General features: G+C 39.3%; 1 protein-coding gene across 4 annotated transcripts in view; it reads left to right on the forward strand.

Moving 5' to 3' along the window:
* Positions 1-6902: 6902 nt before the first annotated feature.
* Positions 6903-24611, forward strand: part of Prpf39 (pre-mRNA processing factor 39) — a 40814-nt gene continuing 23105 nt past the window's right edge. For 2 of the 4 annotated variants that reach the window (XR_002396895.2, XM_004835610.4), the window contains exon 1: positions 6903-7057. The gene's annotated coding sequence lies outside the window, so the exon portion shown is untranslated. The remainder of the gene's footprint in view (positions 7058-24611) is intronic. The other 2 variants (XM_087208048.1, XM_087208049.1) reach the window with 1 other exon arrangement.

Genomic DNA, 24611 nt, shown 5'->3' on the forward strand with positions numbered 1-24611 from the left:
ATATAAAAATCTGTTAATGTTTGCACTTCATAAAGAGATTTACAAAGAATTAGACAGTGAAAATTCAAATATAAAAATTTAAGTACCAGGGCCGGGGATTTAGCTCAGTGGTTCTGGTGCCTGCCTTGCAAGCTCAAGGTCCCGAGTTCGATCTCCGGTACCAAAAAAAAATTTAAGTACCATATAAACAAATATTTTTTTAAAGAACTGAAGGACAGGCAAACAAGGATTAAGAATAGTTTTAAGTGTGTTAATAAAAGCATAGTCACAGCCAGAAACCACATGACTAATAAAGGCCCATTCTGTACTCTAAAATACATATATATAATTTTTTTCCCATACCAGGAGTCAAACTCAGGACCTTGTGCTTGCTAGGCAGGTGCAGTACCACTGAGCTACATCCCTGGTCCTGTACTCTAAAAATATTATAAATTAATGCTTCTTCTAATTTGTGTGGGTGTGTGTTGTGTGTGTGTGTGTGAAAAGGTCTTGCTATGTAGTCCAGGCTGGCCTTGAACTCAATATGTAGCCCAGGCTGGCCTCAAACTCATAGCAATCCTCCTGCCTCAGCCTCCCGAGTGCTGAGATTGCAGGCATGTGCCACCATGCCCAACATTTCCTCTATTTTAGAATGCTGACTAGTAACATTCTGAATAATCATTAGGGATATGACATAATATGAAATCAACAAGTAATTCCTAATTCTGAAATTAAATATATTTTACTCTGGAAAGTCAAAATCAAATTACTTTTATAAAGGAACAGTTCTATATCTTACTAAAATAGTCAAAGAAGCATCTTAAACTGTATATATGCAATTATAAAATGGCAAAGACTGCATAGGAATCACACATTTTTACTTTCATTCTTCATGAGATTCATTTGAAAAAAAATCATAGAAGTATTATATAACTCTTTCTTCAAATTTATTAAAGAGGAGAAAAAGGAGACCCTACAGTTTAGGATTGTTCAACGAACAAATTCCTCATATTGTGGCATTCTTTATTCACAGTGAGAAAGCCCCTGTTATTCAACTTGTGAATCAAAGACTTTTAATTCACTTATCAAAAGAATCAATAGGTTTTAATACAACTGTACTGAAGTTCTTTCTTACAGAATATGAAAAATGGGTAACTATTCATTTGCCAAGACTACGATATAATTTTTGTTTTTTGGTACCGGGGATCAAACTTGGGACCTTGCGCTTGCCAGGCAGGCACCAGAACCACTGAGCTAAATCCCCAGCCTACGATATAATTTTTGTCAATTCCCAACTGATTGTTAAGAGATCAAACTGATTTGACTTAAACGTGAAACCTTACTCCTGAAAATTGTGAAGCACAAAATATCAAGTAAGATCTTCAAATAGGCCATGAGATTTGTTTTCTAAAAATATTTCTTACTGTAATGAAGTCATTCCCTTTAATCATTCTTCTTGGTGAAAAAATCCCATGCCGTCAGCCTCTAATTTCCACATTCAGTTTCAACACCAATGTCTTCACAAAATTTTTCCATTCCTTCTAGCTCTACAATGTCATCAGGACCTGTATACTCATAAAACCCAGCCAGGCACTTGCTTGAAAGTGTTCCTTTCCACTTATGAGTCTAGCAGGGGGTTGGGATCTGCAAGAGCTGGCTTTCAAATGCTGAGTAACTAAGCCAAATAAAAAGTGCTCATTAACCAAAAAAACAAACAAACAAACAAAAGTGCTCACTGTAGGGCCGGGGATTAGCTCAGTGGTTCCCCTACCTGCCTTACAAGCGCAAGGTCCCAAGTTTGACCCCCCAGTACCAAAAAAAAAAGTGCTCACTGCAGAAGTCATTGATATATATGGTAATGGAATCAACCAGGAGAAAACACACTGCATTACATGTCACAGTTATGTTGATGAGCTTTAGTGTTAGTCTGGGTTCTCAAAACTAGCACATGTCACAGAAAGATGAGATGTACACAAAATTTTTGGAGGAAAATGCCTGTGAAGAAAAACAGGAAGAGACTGGAGAAAGCTGAGAGAGCCTTCAATCATATAGCGTAACTCTGCTACAGAATAGAGGAAAGGAAAGAAGTGTCTGGCAAGAATGAACAGAGCCAGGTGTGGTGATGCATGCCTATAATCTCAGCACTCTGGGAGGCCGAGGCAGGAGGATTGTAAATTCCAGCTTAGTCTGAACAATTTAGGAAGGACTTGATTCAAAGCAAAAAGGTCTGGAGATGTTGGCCAGTGCAAAGGCTCTGGCTTCAATCCCTAGTACTGGAAAAAAAAATGACCAGGATTCCTCTAGTCAAAATTGCTATCAGAAGAGTCCCACATGCTCCACGAACGAGCTAGACTGAATATCCCTTACATGGGATATGTCATTGGCTGACAGTAGCCCATTAGAATTGCTGTGACAGTTTGTAATAGCTAAAGCTTGGAAACAGCCCAAGTGCCCATCAAATGGAGACTGGATAAAGATGTGGGGTTTTTTAAAAAAAAATAAAATGGAGTACTACTCAGCCATAAAAAATGAGAAACTAGAGATATTTACAGGTAAATTGATGCACATTGAGCCCATACTCAAGTGAAATAATAGGACACACATGTGTAAATACTGAATAGTTTCCCTGGTGTAAGAAACTGAAAGTGTAAATAAGGATCAGAATGAATAACTGATAATGTGAAATAGGAAGAAAAGGCCTAAAGGGATAGGGGAAGTGGGAGGGGTAGGGGAAAGGAAAGAAGGGAAAGGAAAAAATGGAAACAAAGTCTTTGTAAATAGGGAGGAGTGGAGGGGTTGAAGGGAGGGCAGAGGAATGGGGGAAAAATAAAACTAAGATACATCATGTAAAGGCACAAGTTCCCAATGATGAATGTAACTGTATTGTATACGTAAAATGTACCAATAAACTTAATGGAAAAAAAAGAATTGCTTTAACATAAATTAGTAATGGATTTCAGAGCACAGCATAGGATTATGCTTTGTGAATTAATCCAATTGAAATGTGCATTTTCATGGCCTCTATAATATTTACTATACATATTTGTTCTGCCTCTAATTAAAGGTAAGCAATTTCTCCTATAATGGATAAAAAGAATACCTTAGCCAGGTGTGGTGTAATCCAGCACTTGGGAGGCTGAGCCAGGAGGATCACTGCAAGTTTGAAGTCAGCCTGGGGTACATAATGAGTTCAAGGCCAGCCTGCACTAAGTAATGAGATCCTGTCTCAAAACAAAAACCAAAAACCAAAAAACCATGAAAAAATATTGAACAGTGGTGAGATTGCTTGGCAAAAATATGGTGCTATAGTGGTAACCCTTCTTCCATTTCTAACATTATTAATTTGTGGGTAATTCAGTTTTTGGATCACCTTTTAGATTTTATCTTTTTCTCTTCTAAGCTATCTGAATATGTGAGAGGAATACTGTGCCACTGATACTGGAGAAGAAAAAAGTCCTTAGTTCTGTAGATCTTGTTGGTCTCAGAATTCGTGTATATGGACTGAAGCGTTCTATGGATTGGGCCACTGACCCCTCTAGCGTTTTTTGTTTTTGTTTTTGGCCCTCTAGCGTTTTAAACTTGCACTGCTGGACTCCTGGCCAGAATCCACACTCTGGCCATTTGTATTTGCTCATAAAATTTCTGCTAAAGGTAATCCCTTCATCCTGATCTCTCTTTTCCCTCTCAGCACCTCTTTGTTCCTTCGGGATCCACAGAAGAACCTGAAAGTCTTAGGCCATAGTGAGAAGGCAGGGTGCCTCAAATTCAGCCATCTAACCCAAAATAATTCTGTCCTTTTCCTAGCAGATATCTTAAGACTTGCTCAATTTAAGATCAATTAGAGATAGTTTCTTAACCAGGTGATGAGAATACAAAAATCTGTGACAAGAAAATGGGAAAAAAAGATTAAAGTGCAAATATTTCTTTCATTTGATAGTTCTGTAAGCTGTGAAAACATGGCACAAATTAGTAATTTAATTAATTATCCAGAAATAGGAGCAGCATGGGATCCAAATAAATGATTCCCAGGAAGATTGAACTGAGGAGAAACTATAATGTAAACTATAAATCTTAAAGATCAAGTAATAGCAGAGAAGAAACAAGGTTCAGGTTCCAGTTGGATACATTTCCTGGAACCACTGTTTTAATTTTGCTTGCCTTCAGTAGGAGAAACATTAAATATAGAAATCTGAATGTTTCTAATAGAAGAATCACCACAATCAGTGATTTATTTATTTATTTTTGGAGCCAGGGATCGAACTCAGGACCTTGTGCTTATGAAGCAAGCGGCATAACTGCTGAGCTACATCCCTGGCCCCAATAGATTTATTTATAATGTAAGTGAATAAATTCAATTCCCTAGAGCAAATATATTCTGTACATTAAATGAGCCATTTAGTGTTTAACACATTTTTAATTGCATGCTATATTTTATTTTTTGGTACTGGGGATCGAACTCAAGATCTTGTGCTTGCAAGACAGACAGCAGAACCACTGAGCTAAATCCCCAGCCCTTGCATGCTATATTTTAAAGAGAATAGGGCCAGTAATGTAGCTCAGTGGCACAGCCCCTGCCTGGCAAGTGTGAGGCCCTGAGTTTGACTCCCACTATGAAGCAAGCAAGCAAGCAAGGAAGCAGAAAGAAAGAAAGAAAGAAAGAAAGGAAGGAAGGAAGGAAGGAAGGAAGGAAGGAAAGAAAGGAAGAAAAAGAATAAAAAGAAACTTTATATTGAATAACTCAGAAAGAATTTGTGGTTAACCCTGGGTATCTCAAGAAATATTTTCCTCTTTTAATAGGATCCCAGAAGGAAAGGAGATAAAATAACAATATCAGGATTTGAGAAGTGGTTGATAAGGGACTATTTACAAAGGTAGGGTTTGGGCCTAAACTTTAGGGAAATCTGAGATCTGAAAGAAGTGATATGGAGGGAGAAGGACACCTTCAAAAGAGTTGAGATTCTTGTGCCAGGTGTGGTGGTGTGTGCTTGTAATCCCAACACTGGGGAGGCTGACACAAGATTGCTGCGAGTTTGAGGCCAACCTGGACTACATAGGGGGTTAAAGGCCAGCCTGAAATATAGAACAAGACCCTGTTTCAACAACAACAACAACAAATCTGAGATTCCTACATGGAGACTTGGAGACAAATGGGGGAACAAATAATCTGACCTCAAGCCTCTCTTCCATTCTGTCAGGAATCTTGATTAGACCCAACCAGAAACCAAGGAGCAAGGAAATTCGTTGATGTAGCCTTAAAGGATCAGTCTCCAGGAAATAGAGCATGCTAGAGAAGGACAAACAGTTGATCTAAAGAGGCAAGTAGAAGAAAATACATTGCACTAATAAATAATACCTTTTCCCATCTGTCTCTTTGTTCTGTTTCTGACACTGCTTGACTTAAAAACTTTTAGATCTCACCACACATTAAACCACAGAATTGGATATTTATTTTTTCTTCCCAAAGCTTAGAATTGTGATACATAATTCCTATTAAAGTCAACTAAGGTTAACTCAGGAAACATATCCTAGGCAGAGGAAAAGGAAATTGAATGGTTCAGGGCATGTGGCTCTTGGGAGTTCCATGAGAAGGCTTCTGTGATTATAGAGGACTCCATGTTCCATGCTATGGGGTTTGGGTTTTTCTTATAAACAGTCAAGGAAAGTAATGGAAGTGCTTAAGCAGGACAGTGAGAACAAAAGCACTGGCTTGAAAAGAAAGATGTAGGAAACAAGATAAGGGAAAAAATGAATTTCCCATAATGTTGAAGGAACAGGAGGAATTTTACAAAATGCGTATTGGAGATGGGATCTCAGGAATAATCTTATCTATTGATGAAGAATGTGAGGTCATTTTAGGAAAGACTGAAAGAAATAGAAAAGAAAGGAAACCAGGCATGGTAGTGCATGCCTGTAATCTCAGCACTGGGGAGGCTGAGGCAGGATTACCCCGAGTTTGAGTCCAGCCTGGTCTATATAGGGAGACTGCGTCTCAAAGAACAGACAAACAAAAGACAAAACAAAACAAGAGTGAAGCCCGTGCCAGCCAAAGCTACTTGTCTTCTTCAGTTGTACCACTCCATTGGCGGTTGCTTCCCAGAGGAAACACTTAACAGTTGCTGACTAAACCTGTTGAAAGCATGGCTGCATTGTCAGAGAACCCCAACAAGTTGGTTTGAAGAGGAGAGGCAAATGGAAAGGGAAAGCTGCAACTAGGTGAAATTTGATGAAAGTGAAAGGCAGAAAGTATGATTGATTCTGATACTGTATTTTGGATGTCAAGGTACTGGCAAAAGGACTGACCCAGTACGGCTCTGGACCTGAAACATCTCTTGAGACCCATTGCAGAGAAGGGAGCTGGAGTCCACTTTAAGAGCACTGAACCTTGAAGAAGCTGCCTGGTAAGTAATGAGTAAACACAGGCACAATTGTAGCTGAATCTTAATGAGAGGTCAGGTTTAAAAGAAAAATATATATTTTTTTAGAAGTAGGGGATGGAGGGGCAACTGAAGTGGACCACTAAGATTCTCCACTTAAAGCTGTCTCCCTTTGTCCAGAAGATAGTGTTACAAATACTCCTCCAGTAGTCAGCTCCTCCGACCCTCAAGTCCTCGGCTGTCTCACCTCAAGGAAACCTAAGTGGACCAGAGTCCACACCACATCGAGATTCAGAGGTTTAAAGGTGAATTTCTGCCTATATTCAGGTAAGTTGTTAGGGATAAAGCCTGGGCCATTAAGAAAACCTTAGAAAATTAGCCGAAAAAGAGTAACGATATCCCACTTCCGCGCGTGTGAGGTAGTTCGAGCCAGGCGAAGGCGACGCCAGCGAAGTCAAGGAACGCAAGACCCGGGAATCCTCACGCGCGGGGCAGGGGAGGGGCCGGGGAGGGCGAGGCCTGCGCGCCGCGAGCCACGTGACTCCGCACCGCCGACACTCGGACGCATGCGCGCCGCGTCCTAGATCAGGCGGCTGCGGTGCTGGTGGCTGGTCCTTCGTTGAGGACTGTGGCGGTGGGAGTACCATCTTCAGCTAGGTTGGCCCAGGTTTCGGCTCATGGCAGCGAGTGACGTCAGTCGTAAGGTCAGCGGGGACGGGCCCCTTGGAGTTGGCGGGAGAGGGTGGCTCTCGCGGCCGGAAGGGACCCGGAGAGCCTCAGGCCGCGGCCTCGCTCTCCTCCCGCCCCGTGCGCGGCCAGGCCTGGGCTCGGCGCCCGGCTGCCCAGGGCTTTCTGCTGTCCACCTGTTGGGTGGGGCAGTGCGAGGTTTCTTTTCAGAGACCAAAGGTTTTTCTTGAGAGGGGCGCTAGGTGGGGCGCGGAAGTGTGGGCTGACTCCACCTGGATGTTGGAAGCGAGGGCTGGAAACCAGCGTGGCTGGGACGGCTGTGAGTGCAGGGTTCTCGTTAGCACGGCCCGGGGCATCGGAAGGGTGCCGCACAAATTCTGTTAATAAAGCACTGGGGCGCCTTGGAGGAGGCTTTCTGTGTTCTGGCTACTGTGAAGCAATACTTTTGGGACCGGAGTTACAGCACTCCCAAAGGTCAGCCAGAGCTTCTGGCAGGTTAGGATAGAAACAAAAACTAGAGAGATCCTAGTGGGATCTTGTAAAGAGTGCTTAAGAGTGTTTCTACCTTTTGTAATCAGAGACCAGCACTGGTGTATTTATTGCTCTAAAACAATCATGTCTTTTAATTTAATAAATAAGACTTGAAGTTAATGCTGGTAATGTATTATTGATGATGCTGTAATACCATATAGTAATGTTACGTCAATTCCAAGTTACTTCTTAGTTTGGTATTCATGGGATCTTCGTTTGGAGGACGTCAGGCTGTTTGGCAACTGATTTCATCTGTTCAGAAATAAACTTTTTTACAGCTGGAAATGATGAGGCTTAAGGAAGCACCAGTACTTTGCACAGGAAGTATGAAGGTTATGTTGGAATTTTAAGTATTTGGGCGCTGTGGGAGTTTTAAGTCGGCTGAAAAAACAAAAACCCAAACAAGTAACTATTGTCAGGTTCTCTCCTCTTTTGTACATTCTAGAATTACAAAAGTTGAAACTTTCCTCTGTTTGCTTTCAGGTAGGGATAAAGTGATAGAAAGGAGTTCTACTATAGAAGACTAGTTCTTAGATTGTGAACTCAAGTAATTAAGGGTTGACGAGAGATGCCTGATTAGCAGGCAGTATATTTCAAGTGAGAATAGAAAAGCAAAATTTGTTTTTTTAAGTCTGAGAATATGTATTTGGTAATATTTCTATCTGCTTACCTTATAGTTGAAGTAAGACAAATGCTAAAAAAGTATGTGTTATAGTCAAGAGAAAGAACAGAACCTTCTATGGTATGTTAATGAATAATTCTGTGTAAAACAGAACGTAAAAAAAAAGAGCCAAAGGAAGAAGAAAGTAGTAGTTACATACAAATGGTCATTTTTAAAAAAAGATCTAAAGATCATACAGACATTTATGTAAAACATATATGTAAAGTCCAATATGTTAGACATAATCAAGTGTTTAATATGTTGAAACATTATAGATTACCTCTGGTATAGATCATAGGTTATTGCTATAGGTGTAAGAGACATATAAAGAACAAAAAAAGGTATTAGGTCCAGTGGTCCATGTTAAATAAATAAGTATTGGTTAAGTCAACCTCCAAAAGACCTTTAAAAAAATTTTTTAATAGCACAATTATTGGTACATTTTATGCATACATAATGATAACACTCATTAGGGAATTTGCACCTTTTAAATTTTAAGATGGCGTGCTGATTGTTAGGTGTTTCAGATGTTTGATGTAATGTAAGTATACTAAAAGCTAAAAGTATAATATAGGAGAACCTTATTTTTCCATATTCTGCATATTCACTCTATAATTTTTTGGTTTTTTCTATACTTACGTACCTTATCCTATAATTTTTTTGTGCACCCCCCCCCCATGCAGAAGTCTAAGCAGAATTTTTTGTAAAGTGGATATGGAGAGAGTTATATCTTCAAGTGAGAAGGCGGGTGGTGCCTATAATTTTACAAGAAAGTGTAATGTGGTAAAAGCCATCCATTGATTTGATGAGTTGAAAATTTTGTTAGTGTGAGGGAATAGCATGTGTCAAGGCTCAGGCATGAAGAATGTAATGGGCTCTGGAAATGGCAGTGAGGAGAAATAGTGTAGGATTAATATGTTTGGAAAATTAAGAGCTGGAATATATCACTGTTTTGGAGATGCTTATTTGTGCTGTTATACATACGCCAGTAATTGTTTTAGGTTCTAGGGACACAAGGTCCTTTTCTCATTTCATTTAATGATTCTAGTAATATTAGTTTATCTGTGGCAGTAGTTCAACGGTTTTCAATATTTGACTGAAAACCATAATAGAGGATGTACATGTGACATTACAACTCAGTAAACAATTGTGTTTCAGCCATATGCACTTAATGTGTATATGAATGCTTGAGTTTTTCTATTTTTTGTTTTCCCATTTAAAAGTTAGAAACTGGTTTGAAGCCATCTGCACTTTGAAAAACATGTATTTAGAGAGTAGATTAAAAATTACTTAAATTTTAACAATAGCGTGAATGAAAAGGAGAGTTAATTTGGGAGTTTTTTTTTTTCCTTGATAGGAACTTGTGAAGTATCCTTGAACTTGTGATCCTCCTGCCTCAGCCTCCTAGAGTGCTGGGACTACAGGCTCACACCACCATGCCTGGTGAGATAGTTAATTTTTATAGTAAAGTTTGTGTGTTTTTTTGGATGAGGCTTAATGTGATTAATTTTCTCAGACTTTCTTAATGAGTAGGAAGCTAGCTCTTTAATTCAGTTCTGTTGTCCTCTAATGCTGAAGCACTTATCACTTAATTTTTTTTATTTTTTTGGTTGTTTTTTTTGCTTGTTTGTTTGTTTTTGGTACCGGTGATCGAACTTGGGTCTTTGCGTTTGCAAGGCAGGCAGCAGAATTACTGAGCTAAATCCCCGGCCCCTCACTTAATTTTTTAAAAAATTATTTTTGATTTTTTGAGGCAAGGCCTCACTATGTAGTTCAGCCTGGCCTTGAACTCACTATGTAGCTCAGGCTGACCTCAAACTCTAGGTGATCCTCCTTTCTCAGCCTCTGGAGTGCTAGGATTATAGGTATGAGCCACTGTGTCTGGCTCACTTCATTTTTATTTGGTTATGAAAGTAATATGCTAGGCATTTTAATGCAAAGGGTTAAGTCTTTCGGCAACACAAACTGGTCAGTAATAGGTAATGCAAGTATGTTCAGGGTAGGCCAACAATGTTTTGCATTTTTATGCTTCTTTTCTGTCAACACTAATGAAGTCAACATTGCCTGAATGTCTGAATAATGAAACACATCCCTGTTTTAAAGTATGTAACTGAAAAAGAAATAAAAAATAAAGGTAGTTTTTCTAAAAAAAGGAAGAAAGTAATATGCCAGGTTTCAGTATGGGTGACTAAAGATTAATGCTATTTTTTATTCAGGGAGAACTGTGTGTGTTCTAGGCCTCCAGGTGTACTGTATCTCCGTGTACTGGTAGATCTGTTCCTTATCCTCAAGAGGGCTAGTAAGGAAGGTAAACAGAACAGGTATCTCAGATGTGCTGTGGTATGTGCTGTGGAGAAAAAGAGGGATGCTGTGGGACTGTCACCGCAAGCAGCCTAACTTATTGGGGGAGTGTAGGAATACTTTTCAGGTAGTGATATTTAAACTTTGCCTGGAAGAAAGAGTTGGCTTTAGTTAGTTTGAAGACACTGAATGTGAATGTGTTAGTGAGGTGTACAGGGTTGGAAGAGCATTTCAGGTAGAAATTGCATACACTAAGGTACCGGAAGTGGGTGAAGCTAAGAAGAGGTGGGAGGCTGGGCCTCGAAATTAGTAGAGAAGAAGCCAGAGTTTTTGGTCTTAGGATAGGATTGAATCCTGGCTCTGTTCCTTATAATGGAGATAAACTTGGACAGTTTATTTAACCTTAGATTTTTATTTCTCCATCCTTCAAAATGGGGAAATGACATTCATTCATTCGTTTATTTATTTTGTGGTACTGGGGAATGAATGCAAGACCTTGCGCCTGTGCCACTGAACCAAATCCCCGGCCCTTGGTTTGCTTTTTGGAGACAGAGTCTCACACTGTAATTGAGGCTGGTCCTGAACTCACTGTGTAGCCCAGGCTGGCCTTGAACTCATGGAGATTCTTTTGCCTCAGCTGCTTGAGTGCTGGAATTACAGGTGTGTGCCACCTCACCCCATGGGGCATGACATTTAACAAAAGATTTGTTCAGTAAGTAGCATTTCAGCAGAGGGTTGAAGGAGGTGAGGAAGAACCTGTGTGAGTTTCTGGAAGATCATTCTGGGTGTAGGGAAGGAACAGCAGTGCAGAGGCTCTAAGGCTGGAGAGGGAGGACTGGGGCAGCCAGCAAGATGTGAGTGTGACTGCACCTGAGAGTGAGAGTGCTGCAAGGTGAGGTCAGAGATGTGTGATTTATGTGTTTTAAACATACTAATGGCTGTATTGAGAATAGACAACACAAGGAGGCAGGGATGGGATGGAAAAAGAGAAAAAGCAAGAGGCCTACAGAATGTTACAAAAGACTATAATAGTATTCTAAGAGATTGCATCTTGAGTGAATATTACAAGAAATGGTGTTCTGAGTAATTTATGAAAGATGCCCTAACAGATTGGTTTGGAGTGAGGAAAAGAAGAGAGTCAAAGACAATTCCAGCACTTTTGTTGAGCAGCTGGAAAGAGTGCTTTTCCATCATTGGAGATGAGGAAGGCTATGGGTGCAGCAGATTTGGGGAGATAGATCAGAAATAAACTCAAGGACATTTTAATGTTGAAATGGCTTTGTATGTGCAGGTGATATGAGGTAGGCAATTGGATATATGACTCAAGTTTGGAAGAGAGGTCTGGGCTGGAGTATAAAAAGTATGTGAGATTAGGAGTTGATGGAGATACAGAGAAGGTGATCAAGGACTGAGGCCTGAGGCACTCTTAACATTAAAAGATCAGCTCGCAGAGGAGCACCAGCTCTTTATCTTGGGAGGTTGTCTCTCAGGAGAGGGAGTGGTAGTGAGGGAGATGTAATGTCAGGAGATGGTGGGACCTAGAAACCAAGTGAAGAGATGATATCAAAGAGGAGGACATTATCAGCCCAGAGAAAGTGTTGATTTGGAGAAGGAGAGAGCCAAGGACAAGACCTTGGGTGGTACTAATTCTAATGGGGCTATTAGAAGAAGAAAGATTCTTTAGAATAAAGGTGCAGCCAGGGATGGTGGAGTGCACCTGGCGTCTGAGGCAGTAGGATCACTGCTGCAAGTTTGAGGCCACCCTGGGCTACATAGTGAATTCAAGGCCAGCTGAACTACTTAGCAAGACATTGTCTCAAAAAACAAACCCAAAAAAGAATAAAGGAGCAGCTTATGGCAGGAGGGAAACTAGGTGAGTGTGACAAGTCAAAAAACAAAACAAGAAAGAGCCTTTCAGGTAGGAAGTCATATTTCTGTTGGATGCTGTGAAGAGTAGATTAGAAAGGTGAATTGGAAGATGTTTAATTGGATTTATAAACAAGAAGATTGTAGACTTGAATCTAAATTGAAGAGTAAGTGGAATACACAGATATGAAAATAACAGACTTCAACTGCTTTGGTTTTCCTTTTCCTTGACCTTAGGACAAGGTCCAGACTCTCAAGATAGCTTATAATTACCTTTTAGTAATTTTATTTTTATTGTTTTGGTTTTTTCCTACCTTTTTTTTTCTTGTACCAGGGATCAAACTCAAGATGTTGCGCTTGCCAGACAGGCAGCAGAACCACTGAGCTAAATCCCAGGCCCTGTTTTGGTTTTCTGAGACAGTCTCACTTATGTAGTTTAGGATGGCTTGAATGACTGTGTAGCCCTACCTCACCCTCCAGAGTGCTAGGATTACAGATGTGCATACTCATACCTTGCTATTTTTTAAAGTTTGGTTGTTTTTTGTTTTTTGGGGGTCTTTTTGGTGCTGGGTATTGAACCCAGACCCCATGCATGCTAGACAAATACTTTACCATTGAGCTACATCCCCAGCCTCCTTTGGTAATTTTAAATTAAGCTAATTTCCAGTACATGAATTATAATTTATATGAAAGATGAGGCATATTAACTTTTTGTTTTATTTTGTTGTTTTTTTTTTCTGAGAGAAGGTATATGCACTCAAGGTGCTGGCCCTGAACTCACTGTAGCTCAGACTGGCCTCAAACTCCCTTGGCCTCCAGAGCAGTGGGATTACAGGCATGTGCCACCATGCCTAGCTGAATTTTAACATTTTGAAAGCTAATGGAAGTAACTTAGTACACTAATAGGAAATGATAAGAATGGGAGAATAAAAATAATTTTAAAAATACAGTTCTTTTTTTTTTTTTGGTACTGGAGATCAAACTTGGGACCTTGCGCTTGTGAGGCAGGTGGCGGAACCACTGAGCTAAATCCCCGGCCATTAAAAATAAAATTCTTAAGATGTGTAGGAGCAGTGATTCCAGACATGAGTCCTGGTTTGGACTTTGATAGGACCAGAGATTACAGATGTCTTTAAGAGTGGAGATTTGGTAGTAGGAAAGATGAAGAAGTCACACTTGATTGCTTATATCCTCAAGACTAGGGTCTGGGATGTAGTGCAGTGACTCTGTCCCTGCCTTGCAAGTGCAAGGTCCTGAGTTCGATCCCCAGTAACAAAAAAAAAAAAAAGAAAGAAAGAAAGAAAAGATATTATGAGACTACATAGAGCACAAATAATGGTTACATATTTTGGCTGTTACAGGAGTCCATCATAGAGATTAAAGATGTTGGGAGCAAAAAGGAGGAAAGATTGTAAATGGATCAAAGAGTTTAGGGTAATAGTGTAATAGATTTACTAGTTGGAGGTTTGAAAAAATTTTAAAAGGACAGAGGATATAGAGATCTAGTAGGATAAAGCCTGACCCTTGGTTATGACAACTAAATCATTATGAGAAGTTAGTACTTTCATTGGAATGCTGTGGTGTAGACTGCACAGTATGCCAATAAATGGCTATTTTCTTAGGAAAAAAATTCTGCAGTGAACATCTTTGCCCATTATTAATTTTTTCAAGTGGTCTGTTTTATTATTTTTCTGTGGTATGGGATTGAATCCAGGACCTCACACATGCTAGGCAAGTGCTTTGTCATTGAGCTACATCCTCACCCCTTTAAAAATTTCTCTTTTAGCCAGGCATGGCTGTAATCTCAGCACTTGGGAGGCTGTGTCAGGAGGATCACAACAAGTTTGAGGCCAGGCTGGGCTAGATAGTGAGTTCAAGGCCAACCTGAACTATGCAGTGAGACCTTGTCTCAAAAAAACCAAACAAACAAATTCTCATTTATTTTAGAGACAAGCTCAGTTACCCAGGCTGGCCTTGAATTTGTAATCCTCTTGCCTCAGCCTCTTGAGTAGAAGAAATTGTATGCCACTGACCTTGGCCCAAATTGCCTTTTTTTAAAACAGTGTCTCACTATATGTAGCCCAGGCTGACCTTGAATTTGTGATCCTCCTGCCTCAGCCTCCAGAGTGCTGGGATTACAGGCATGTGCTACCATATCTGGCTCAAATTGCCTTTAAAAAGAATTATTTATAACTATGACCTCTGATGATGAGAGTGCTGGGTATAACTAAAAGTAGATTGGTTGAAAATCTGGAGTAGTTAAGACCCTAGATTTTCCTTTTCTGTCTGTTATAGCCAGTGAAAAACTGGATGTTTATTTGAACAGGATGCAAACAGTAAGATATGGGACAGGAGTGAAGGGTCTTAATGAACATAGAAAATTGAAATAAAAGCTTGCAAACTGAATGATGAGACCATCAATCCCATTTGTCTTCTTTGCTTCCAGAATGTTGGTTGCCTTGATTCAGTTTTTCTAATTTGAAAGACTTCTTTGGGAAACTTAAAGCCAAGAGAAAAGAAGTTCATCACTGGCGTTTAGTGGATTCCCTCCTCAATAGAATGTCACTAAACGAATCTCCTACATGGAGATCTACCACTTGACAAGCCCTGTCTAGCTTTCAGTCTACCTTTGTGATCTCTCACACTTCTTCCTGAGCAGTTTGAAGATCAGTACCTATACTTGAGAGACAAAAATAAAAATAGTCTTAAAAGACTGTCAGAAGAAGCAGATCGTGTTCAGGAGAAAAGAAAATTTAAAGTGAATTATAGTAAAATAACAGGAGATACTGGAACAGTGAAACTGGAGGAGGAGTTTTAAAAAGGATCACTCAATAAAAAATGGAAATTAACAGGAATAAAAATGGCATCACACTTTCTCAGTAGCAATACCAGATGGTAGGAGATATTGAGTGGATTCTTCTAAAACATAAATTTCACTCTAGAATTTTAGACAATTTATCATTCAGTTATGATGATAGGAAAACCTTAAATTTTCCTTCCCCATGTGGCCTTTTGGTTTTTGGTTTTTGGTTTTTTTTGAGACAGGGTCTCCCTTTGTAGTTCAGGCTGGGCCTGAACTCACTGTGTAGTGCAGGCTGGCCTTGAACTCACAGCAATCCACCTGCCTCAGCCTCCCAAGTCCTGGGATTACAGGGATGCGCCATCACACCTGGCTCCCCATATGGCCTTTTTTAGGAGGTTATAGAAATGATGCTCTAAAATTAGAAGGAATAAATCAAGAAAGAAAATTTTTTTTTTTGTACGAGAGATCGAACTCAGGACCTTGCACTTGCGAGGCACGCACGGTGCCACTGAACTAAATCCTTGTCCCAAGAAAATATTTTAACTGTTGATAGATGGGATTCAACTCTGGAAAATGAGTAAAAAGAATTCTTTGAATCTAAATGAATAGACCAACCTAGACAAGAGGAATCTCCAGAAGGAAAATGGAATTAATGAGCACTAAATTGTTTTTGAATGTGTTTATAAGAGCTTTTGGAGAGTATGGTTTGAATTTTGAAAGATAAAGAAGCAAATGAAAATAATAAGGAACATTTTAAAGAGATAGAAGTAAGAAAATAGTATGCAGAGTGGCTTAGCACGAATTATTTATATAAGCATACTAATGTAAACTTTGAATGTGGACTTAACCCCAAGCTGGTGGAATTATGAGAGAGGTGTTGATATGTGTAGTATAACAACAAAATCTTAATCTAGAAAGACAGCAGAAAAAAAAAAAAAGTGAAACATTTCCAGATAAATTCTGTGATCAATACCAGAGGGAAGAGAGAGGTGTAAATATTTGTAGTATAAGAACCAAATTCTAGCCTAATCCCAGCCCTTGGGAGGCTGAGGCAGGAGGATCACTGTGAATTCAAGGCCAACCTTGGCTATATAGGGAGTTCAGGGCCAACCTCAAAAAACCAAAAAAAAAGAACCAAATCCTAATCTAGAAAGATAGGGAAAAAAGCTTAAAACAAAAAAAGTCATGGGCCGGGGATTTAGCTCAGTGGATCTGCTGCCTGCCTTGAAAGTACAAGGACCTGAGTTCAATCCCCGGTACCAAATTTTAAAAAAAATAAATAAATAAAAATCGTGAAACATCTCCAGATAAGTTGTGTTCAATACTAGTTTTATAAGAAAAATTGATGAGTGTTCTCCCATTAAAGTTTCTACTGCAAAAAAACTAGGTGCATAGTGAAGTTCATTTTTATTTTTCTTATTTTAAAGTATAAATTCTTGTTTGGATAGCACTTTCCAAGGAATTCAATGTTTTGCAGTGATATTTTCATATGAATTTATAGTTTTATGTAAATTTATTTTTTAAGACTTTATTTCATCTTATATTCTTTATGAAGCAGGCAGTTTTATTAGTGAGAAAAGTAGACTGATATAGGATCAGATAGCTACTAAGGGAGAGAAATAAGACTTCTTTCCAGTATTTATCATCCCACACTTTTTTGGGGTGGGGGTTAATACTGAGGCAGGGCCTTCACACTGAACTACATCCCAACCTTTTTTAAGTTTTTGTTTTGAGACAGGGTCTCACTAAGTTGCTAAATTCCCCAGGCTGGTCTCAGGCTTCAAACTTGTGATCCTCCTGCCTCACCCTCCCAGAGTGCTGGCTGTTTTGTGACTGGCTTATTTCACCTAGCATAGTGTCCTCAAGGTTCATCCATCTATCTTGTAGCATGAAACAGGATTTGGTTTTAAAGATTGAATAGCATTTGTGTGTGTGTGTGTGTGTATGTACACACCACATTTTTTTTTTTGGTACGGGAGATTGAACTCAGGACCTTGCACTTGTGAGGTAGGCAGTGGTACCACTGAGCTAAATCCCTGGCTCCACACCACATTTTAAAAATACTCATCTGTTGGTAGACATTCAGGTTGCTTCTGATATAGGAGAACTGTAACTCCCTACCTGCTAGGTGTCAGATGTGCCAAGTTCATGTCCCCTGAAATTGAATGTATTCCAGAGACAGAGGAGCTTAAGAGTAGGAAAGGTTTATTGGGGAATAGGAATAGCTCTGAGAGATAAGAGGGGTCCTGAAAGTGGGTTGCCACTGAGGCCCATTATCACGGGTAGTTTATACAGCAAAGTTACAACATGGGTACAATGTGGGTCAAACTATAACCAACCAATAAGATTGCAAGAAGAGCCCCTTAGGTAATACTGATCCATAGGGAAGAGGGGCATGTAACAAGGTCTTACGGCTAGCATCATTAACCAGCTTATCTATGACCCTTTAAACAGGAACAGTTTTGGGAAGGGATAGGTCCAGATGACCTGGTCACCCACCTGAGTGTCTGATGGATATATGGACTTAATGGGCTGGGTGGTACTAATTATAGTATAATCTGAAATTTTTTTCATTCCTTAGGGAAGTATGCAAGTCTGGCCATTGTGATTCTAAGCCTTGCCTTTTACAGATGTGCCTACAGGTAGTTTAACGTATTCTCATCTTTTGCACTGACTTCCTCCAGGGCCTGTTCCTGTCTGACTCCTATTAATTCTACCAAACTTAGCTACCTATAATACTTCCATGTCCTGGCTGTTGTGAATTGTGCTAAGAACATGGTATAGAGATAGCTCTTTGAGACCCCATTTTTGAGGAGCTACCATCCTGTGTTTTGTTTGCTTAGTACTGAGGATCAAACCCAGGAGCACTCTACCATTGTGCTACATTCTCAGCCCTTTTCAAAATTTTTGAGATAGATTTTCCCTAAGTTGCCTAGGCAGGCCTTCTTGAACTTGCAGTCTTCCACCTCAACATCCTGAGTAGCTGGTATTACTGTGTGTGCCTGGTTTGACATCCTGTTTTTTTTTTTATAGTGGCTGTACCATTTTACATTATTAACTACAATGTACAGAATTCCAGTTTCTTTTTTTTCCCCTTAAATTCTTTTATTGGTACATTTTAGGTATACAGTATATTTACATTTATCATTGGGTGCTTGTACCTGTACATGATGTATCTTAGTTCTTATTTTTTCCCCATTACCTGTGCGCGCTTCACCCCCTCCACACTTCCCTATTTACATAGACTTTGTTTTCATTTTTTTTCTTTTCTCATAATTTTTCCTTTCCCTTCTTTCCTTTCCCCTTCCCCTCCCACCACCCCTACCCCTTTGGACCTTTTCTTCATATTTCAAATTATCAATTATTCATTTTAATCATTTTAATCCTTATTTACACTTTCAGTTTCTCACACTAGAGAAACTATTCAGGATTTACACATATGTGTCCTGTTTATTTCACTTAAGAGTGTGGCCTCAATATGCATCCATTTAGCTATAAATGTCTCTATAGTTTCTTGTTCTTTATGGCTGAGTAGTACTCCATTTTATTAAAAAAAACACATCTTCTTTATCCAGTTTCCAGTTGATGGGCACTTGGGCTGTTTCCAAGCTTTCGCTATAAACATGGGTGCACATATATCGTGGTATGATTCTTTTAATTCTTTGGGGAAGATACCCAGCAGGGGAATAGCTGAGTCAAATGGGACCTCTAGTCCTAGTTCTTTGAGGTATCTCCATACTGATTTCCACAGTGGTTGCACCAGTCTGGACTCCCACCAGCAATGGAGGAGGGTTCCTCTTTCCCCACAGCCCCACCAGCATTTGTTTTTGATTTCTTGATAACAGCCATTCTTTCTGGGGTGAGGTGGAATCTCACTGTTGTTTTCATCTGCATCTCTCAAATGACCAGTGATGTTGAACATTTTTTCATATATTTATTTGCTGTTTTTACTTCTTTGAGAAATGTCTGTTCATTTCAGATGCCTATTTTTGAATTGGGTCTTTGAATTTGGGGGGGTCTGATTTTTTTTCAGTTCTTTTTATATTCTAAATAGTAGTCCTTTGTCTAAGGTACAGCTGGTAAAATTTTTTTCCCACATTGTAGGTTGTCTCTTAGCTCTGTTGGTGGTTTCTCTTGCAGTGCAGAAGCTTTTTAATAAGATGAGATCCTAGTTGTTGATTGTTTGTGCTAGTTCATGGGCAACTGAGGTTTTGTTCCTAAAGTCTTTTCCTACACCAGTGTCTTCAAGAGTTCTACCTAACCTCTGTTCCACCTGGTTCACTGTTTCTGTTTTAATATTTAGATCTTTAATCCATTTAGATTTTAGTTTAGTGCATGGTGAGAGATATGGGTCTAGTTTTAGTCTTTGGCAAGTTGAAACGCAATTTTTCCAGCACCATTTATTAAAGAGGCTATCTTTCCTCCAGTGAGGGTGTTTGGCTCCTTTGTCAAAGAAGAGGTGGCTGAGTGTGTCTGGAGTTGTTTCTTATCTGTGGAACATCTTCTGATCTGTTCCACTGGTCCTCAGGTCTGTTTCTTTGCCAGTACCATGCAGTTTTTATCACAGTAGCTTTGTAGTATAGTTTCAAGTTGGGGATTGTGATTCCCCCAGCCATGTCTCTGTTGCCTAGAATTCCTTTTGCTATTCTAGGTCTCTTCTGGCTCCAAATGAATTTTTGGATTGTTTTCTCTAGTTCTGTGAAGTGTGTTGTTGGAATTTCAGTCAGCATTGCATTAAATCTATGTAGTAGGTTTGGAAGTATGGCCATTTTCACTATATTGGTTCTTCCTATCCAAGAACAAGGGATGTCTTTCCATTTTCCTGTATCCTCCTCGATTTCCTTTTTCAGAGTCCTGTAGTTTTCAGTGTAGAGGTCTTTTGCTTCCTTTGTTAGATTCCCAGATATTTCATTTTTTGGGATGCTATTGTAAAAGGAATTGTTTCCCTAATTTCTCTCTCAGTGAGTCTGTTATTTGTGTATAAGAAGGCTATTGTTTTTTGAGTGTTGACCATAATTTTTTTTTTTGGTACCGGGGATCGAACTTGGGTCCTTGGGCTTGCGCAGCAGGCGGCGAAACCACTGAGCTAAATCCCTGGCTGTGTTGACCATAATTATAATCCAGCTACTCTACTGAATCTGTCAATTAAGTCTAGAAGTAGTTTGGCCGAGTTTTTTGGGTCTTCTATGTAAAGTATCATATCATCAGCAAATAATGACAGTTTCACTTCTTCCTTTCCTATCTTTATTCCTTTTATTTCTTTCTCTTTTCTAATTGCTGTGGCTGTTTCCGGAAGTATATTGAAGAGGAGTGGTGATAGTGGGCATCCTTGTCTTGTTCCTGATTTTAGCATGAAAGTTTTCAGTTTTTGACCATTTAGTATGATGTTGGCTATTGGTTTTTCATAGATAGCCTTAATCAGGTTGAGATACACCTTCAGTTCCAAATTTCTGTAGGGTTTTTATCATAAATGGATGTTGGATTTTGTCGAATGCCTTTTCTGCATCTATTGGGATGATCATATGATATTTGTCCTTGACTCTGTTAATATAGTGCATTACATTTATTGATTTACGAATGTTGAACCATCCTTGCATCCCTGGGATAAATCCAACTTGGCCAGGGTGTATGATCTTCTTGTTGACCCTCTGTACAGAATTCCAGTTTCTTACTGAGTGTGGTAGTGTATGCTTACAATCCTAGCACATGGCAGAGGTAGGAGGATCTCTGCAAGTTTGAGGCCAGCCTGGGCTATGTAGTGAGCTCAAGGCAAACCTGAACTACATAGCAAGACCCTATCTCAAAAAAAGTAACAAAACAAAACAAAAAAATTCGTTTCTCTACATCCTCATCAGTATTTGTTATATACTTGGCCCCCATTATAGTCACCCTAACAGGTGTGAGACCATATCTCATTATGGTTTTAATTTGTGTTTTCTGATGATTAGTGATGTTGAGGATCTTCTCATGTACTGTACTTGTTGGCCATTTGTATATCATTTCTGGAGATATGTCTTTTCAAATTGTTTATTCAGATAATTGATTTTTTGATGAGTTGTAGTTCTTTATATATTTTAGATATTAACCCCTTGTTAGATATATTGTTGGAAATAAGCCCTTAGACCCAGTTTGTTGGTGCATGTAAGAAAGCACTCAGACACTAAAAAATCTCAACAAGGCAAATTTACTTTTACAGAAGGGCACAAGCATACCCCAGCAATGAGGTAGCAAGGCATGTGGGACAAAGAAGGGTTGGCCCTTTTATCCCTATTTCAGGAGAAGCAGCTGACCTTTTCCCCGTTGGCTAGGTTGAAAGTGCACAATCTATGGCAATTGACTAGTTGAAGCCGAGCCAGGGGAGGATCCAAAGGGTTGCTGAAGGGAAGGAGAAGAGGGAGGAGAGGGTGTGGGGAACAGAAAGTCCTTGGCTATTGATGAGCTGTCTTTGGTCTGCAGCAATCTTCCCAGAATTTAGGCATCTCCTGTAATTTAGTGTGTTCGAGAGGGGCTGCCTGGGGTGGACTAGAGTTTTAGATGGAGGCACTCTTGTTTATATCCTTTGATAGAAAAGACCTTGTTTCTTACATATGATAGGTAAATATTTTCTCCCATTCCATAGGTTGTTTTTCCACTCTGTTGATTGTGTCCTTTGATACACAGAAGTTTTTAAGTTTGGCGTATTTCTCTCACCAGGCTGGGTCTGAAGGTGAAATAAGGAACCCAGTTCACCCTTTTGTTGACTGAGTTTTCAGGTTCACTGACCCTTTTTCAGAAAAAGAATTTTCAGGATGGGTCAACAAGAGGCATGGGAAGGATTTATTAGAGATTTTAGGGTGCACTTGAGTGCAGGCACTCACAGAAGTGAATGCACTACAGTTTGGAACCGGGATACTTATGAGTTTTTGGTGGTGGAAATCTGTGGAATTTGATAATCTGTAGTCTTAGTCTTGGTCTGGTGGGTGGGGGGAGGATGGCCCCCTTACAGTAAGATCAGTTCAGTTAGGGGAAATCCTAATTTACAGGTGAAAATGTGGTCTAGTCACAGGTGAAAGAAGACTTTGCAAGTAAAAGGGAATGGCTGAAGCCATTTGTAGGTGGAAAAGTATTGCTCAGGCTTACTATGATCTGGGAGAAGAGAGAAAATAAATGGGGTCTTGGGGTCCTGAAGCTTTAATTTTCATTTTGAAAATTATGATTTTCCTTGTTTCCCTTCTGTGTAGTTTTTATTTGTTCTATTCTACTATCACTGGGGTTCTGGGATGTTGATGTTTTTCCAGGGATCCTTTCTAGGTTCTTGTGCTGAACAAAGAATTGGACAAGTGAAAAAGGGTAGGCATAGGTTTTATTAAAGGTAGAGAAAGAAGTAAACTCTGCAGAGTGAGAGTAGGATGGCAGACATCTTTTTGTTTTGTTTTTGTTTTTTTCAGACAGGGTATGGCATTGTAATTCAGTCTGATCTTGAACTCACTATGTAGCACAAGATTCCAGGCATGGGCCACCACACCTGGCTGTGAACATCTTTTGTACCTTCCATTTTTCAGGCTGACATCAGATCTAGGTGGTCCTATCAAAAACAGATTTCACACCAGAAAAATTTTTTTGTTTGTTCATTTGTTTGTTTTGTTTGAGACAGGGTCTCACTATGTAGTTCAAGCTGGCCTTGAACTCATAATGTAGCCCATGGTGGCCTTGAGCTCACAGCAGTCCTCCTCCCTCAGCCTCCTGGATGCTGGGATCACAGGTTTGTGCCACCATTCCCAAATGTGCCAGAAGAATTGAACGTAGCACTTTCTCTTTTTTTTAATGGTTTTTTTGAGACAGGGTCTCACTCTGTAATTCAGGGTGGCCTTTGACTCACAATGTAGTGTAGGCTGGCCTCCAGTTCACCACAACTATCCTCCTGCCTCAACCTATGTGCTGCTAGGATTGTAGGTGTGTGCTACCACTCCTGGCTTGAAGATACCATGTTCTGATTGGTTCCAGGAACATTGCTTGGGAACTCTTTTTCTGCTCCTGTGTCCTGGATCTTTGAGATTGACAGATCATGCCCACTTGCCAAACCAGCTAGCCTTGCTGCAGTCTCCTGCTTCACTACCTCACTTCCATTTGTCTATTTTTCCTTTTTATTGCCTGGGTTTTCTTATACCTATAAATCTTGTTAAACCCAATATCGTTAAAGTTTTGCTATTATTTTCTTCTGGGAGTTTTACAGTTTTAGGTTTCACATTTAAGTCTTCTTCAGTCCATTTTTTTTTTGTTTTAAATTTTGAACCTGCAAACAATATGTCAGAATAATTACACTCAGAAATGTGAACAAACTAAAGACATTTGGAATTTTAGTGGTTCAGAAAATTTCCAGCCATATACCATTTCTGAAAAAAATTATTCAAGGATATATAAAACAACCATGACAAAATGGATTTAAGAGAAGATCAACAGTCTAAGAAGTGGTAGAAGAAAGCAGTGAAATCTAAATTCTGACTAATTGATTAATATGGACAGACATCAGTTTTAAGAATGTAATGGTGAAATACTGATAAGATATAGAAGATCTTATTGCTGTGTTATTGAAGTGCATTATAAATGCAATTATGTAAAAGTAGTAATGAAAATCAGTCAAGTCAGTGTTTATCAATTCTTTTTTTTTTTTTTGGTACCGGGGATCGAACTTGGGTCCTTGCACTTGCACAGCGAGCAGCAAAACCACTGAGCTAAATCCCCGGCCCAGCGTTTATCAATTCTTTCATGCCAGATGCTATGTCTGGTGTTTTCATATATAATATTAATTTATTTCCCATAACGAACTTGACTAGTAGATATTATTCTGTTTTTACACTTAAAGAAAAGTAATTTACCTAGTTAGTTATAGAGCTATACCATTAGGATATGAACTTTTGTTTCTTTGCTTGATCTAATACTAATTATAATTATACATTCTGTTGAACATCTTTTTTTTATATTTCAAGGTACTTCATAATATAATTATTTTCCTACACATGCCAAATTTACCTATTCTTTAGTTCACCTCATTTCTTTCATCATATGCCCTCCAGGCATGTTACCATATTTTTCTCAACCATGGCCCCATTTCTAAATAAAAATGAAAACTTTTATTGATCGGCCTATAGAGAACAGTATATTACCTCAGAACTGGTCACCAGATGTTACTTATCTATTTCCAGGTATTTCTTTCTTTTTAAAACCTGATATTCATTACTTAATTCGCAAAGCTTCCATGCAGACATTTCATTCCTGGAATCTGAATTACTTTGAAAAGGCCTTTGGGTTTTGTTTGAGTGGTTTTACACTCATGGCTTCCACTAAATAATCTTGCAGAGGCACATGTTGACCTGATTCTTAGTCTTATAATGAATCATGTTTGAAAGGCTGAGTGATACATCCATTCCTC

Source organism: Heterocephalus glaber, unplaced genomic scaffold, assembly GCF_053883595.1.
Source record: "Heterocephalus glaber isolate CG9 unplaced genomic scaffold, H.glaber_assembly_v1.0 deba00000901, whole genome shotgun sequence".
Classification (NCBI taxonomy): domain Eukaryota; kingdom Metazoa; phylum Chordata; class Mammalia; order Rodentia; family Bathyergidae; genus Heterocephalus; species Heterocephalus glaber.